Raw genomic sequence first — 2,500 nt, 5'->3', positions numbered from 1 at the left:
TGTTCCCTCAAGGATATTTGTCCATTAACATTTCCAAAGTTCATGTGTAATTTTTATGCTTCTAAATATCACTATTCATTATGAAGGTTAAAGACAAAACCTTAAAACCTGTACAACCAAAACTGTATGCATTAAACACTGACCTTTCTGACTTTAAAAATGTGATACAATTCATTTCAAAACCTGTGTGCATTATTAAGTAAATCAAGAGACTGATAAGTTGTAGTAAGTTATTCACAAAATTATTTTATAGACATTTCTGTGTCTGCTGGAGTTGACAAAAATTGAATGCGGGTCCAGCAAAAATGTATTTTAAAAAATGTACAACTGGGAGGTTGTACAAAAAAAATGGTTACATAGCCATGGTTAGATAGCCAAAGCTACATTTAACAAACATGTGCAATAGTTTTTGAAAATCTTCAAAAAAATTAAACCTGTTTTGTCCCTAATCCCTGATGTGTGTGTGTTTATATATGCAAAGAAAGATCACAGAAACACACTCAAAGTTATTGTATAGACTAGGCTTTAATCAAAATGGCAAAGTCAACACAGTCAACATCCAATCAGAATTTACATGGCAGATACTTCAGTCCAATCACCACCGGGGGGCTCCCGTGGCCATCGATCCTCTGACAGGTCGGCCATCTTTGCACACATCTCAGCCAGCCCCCACACAAAGCTCTATGAGACGCTAGGTACATGAAATTACCTGAGATATGTTTGCATACAAACCACACATAACCAAAAGTCAGACCTCAATTCCTGATTCACACAGACTTCAGAAAAACAGCCTGTGAGCTGGAGACCTCTCAGCACAGACCTGCCACTGGGAGACGCTGACACATCGTGTTGCCGTTAGCCTAGCCTACTACTGCATACGTTATATTAGCATTAGCCTAGCCTAGCCTATTGCTGCAGGTTTACATTAGAAAAGGCATACGCTATATTAGCATTAGCATTAGCCTAGCCTAGCCAATCACTGCAGGTTTACATTAGAAAAGGCATACGCTATATTAGCATTAGCCTAGCCTAGCCTAGCACTACAGGTTTACATCAGAGACAGCTACACATGAAGAGGCGATTATCTAACTAAAGTACACTAAACTAAAATGGATTCTGAAATATGTGGAATGTTTCACCTTATAAGAATAAATATCTTAAATTGTTTTGGTATCATAAGTAAACAACAATTTCAAAAATATATATTTCAAATGTCAAAAAAAGCAAGAGAAGTGAGAGGCCACTGCATGTTGCACAGACACAGGGGGGTGATGTGATGTTTTAATCCCATGGACACGGGGTGATGTGATGTGATGTGATGTGATGTGATGTTTTAATCCCATGTGATGTGATGTGATGTGATGTGATGTGATGTGATGTTTTAATCCCATGTGATGTGATGTGATGTGATGTGATGTTTTAATCCCATGTGATGTGATGTGATGTGATAGTCCCATGTGATGTGATGTGATGTGATGTGATGTTTTAATCCCATGTGATGTGATGTGTTAGTCCCATGTGATGTGATGTGATGTGATGTGATGTGTTAGTCCCATGTGATGTGATGTGATGTGATGTTTTAATCCCATGTGATGTGATGTGATGTTTTAATCCCATGTGATGTGATGTGATGTTTTAATCCCATGGACACAGGGGGGTGATGTGATGTTTTAATCCCATGTGATGTGATGTGATGTGATGTGATGTGTTAGTCCCATGTGATGTGATGTGATGTGATGTTTTAATCCCATGTGATGTGATGTGATGTGATGTTTTAATCCCATGTGATGTGATGTGATGTGATGTTTTAATCCCATGTGATGTGATGTGATGTGATGTTTTAATCCCATGTGATGTGATGTGATGTGATGTGATGTGTTAGTCCCATGGACACAGCACCTGTCAAGAAGCAGTTAAGGCAGAATCAGCAGTCCCGGTGGAGAGGGGGGAGGAGGGACTGGCCGGGGGGTGAAGGTCGTGCTGACTCACTTGCAGTGTGCGGGTGGGGTATGACGCCATGATAGGGAGGTCGAAGGCAGTGTGAGGGTGGGGTATGACGCCATGTTGGGGAGGTTGTAGGCAGTGTGCGGGTGGGGTATGACTCCATGATGGGGAGGTCGAAGGCAGTGTGCGGGTGGGGTATGACGGCATGATGGGGAAGTCGAAGGCAGTGTGCGGGTGGGGTAAGACGCCATGATGGGGAAGTCGAAGGCAGTGTGCGGGTGGGGTAAGACGCCATGTTGGGGAGGTCTCAGGTGCGCCGCATGAAGCACTAAGTTGGGGCTACTCCAACTCCAGCTATGTTACACAAACATAGAAACACCGGGTGACCTCATGAGTACGGGGTAAGACTGCCCTCTGCTGGCCAGATCTGACAAGTGAGGGGAGAGGAAGTGGACACACACACACACACGCGCACACACACACACACACACACACACACACACACACCTACAGGTTTAATTACAGGGTCATGGTCTGTGTCACCACGCGAATGAGC

At 43.0% G+C, this 2,500-nt stretch overlaps 1 protein-coding gene across 1 annotated transcript in view; it reads right to left on the bottom strand.

Annotated features, from left to right (window-relative positions):
- Positions 1-517: 517 nt before the first annotated feature.
- sec24d (SEC24 homolog D, COPII coat complex component) overlaps positions 518-2,500 on the bottom strand; it is a 59,852-nt gene continuing 57,869 nt past the window's right edge. The window contains exon 23 of the mRNA XM_076288464.1: positions 518-2,500. This exon is cut by the window's right edge and continues 483 nt beyond it. The gene's annotated coding sequence lies outside the window, so the exon portion shown is untranslated.

Source organism: Alosa pseudoharengus, unplaced genomic scaffold (genome assembly GCF_046254945.1).
Source record: "Alosa pseudoharengus isolate Yale_2024_CS ecotype anadromous, Long Island Sound unplaced genomic scaffold, YU_APseudo_1.1 YU_APseudo_1.1_scf_17, whole genome shotgun sequence".
NCBI classification, from domain to species: Eukaryota; Metazoa; Chordata; class Actinopteri; order Clupeiformes; family Clupeidae; genus Alosa; species Alosa pseudoharengus.
The sequence above is the reverse complement of the archived record's forward strand: the minus strand, read 5'-3'. Positions and strand labels throughout refer to the sequence as shown.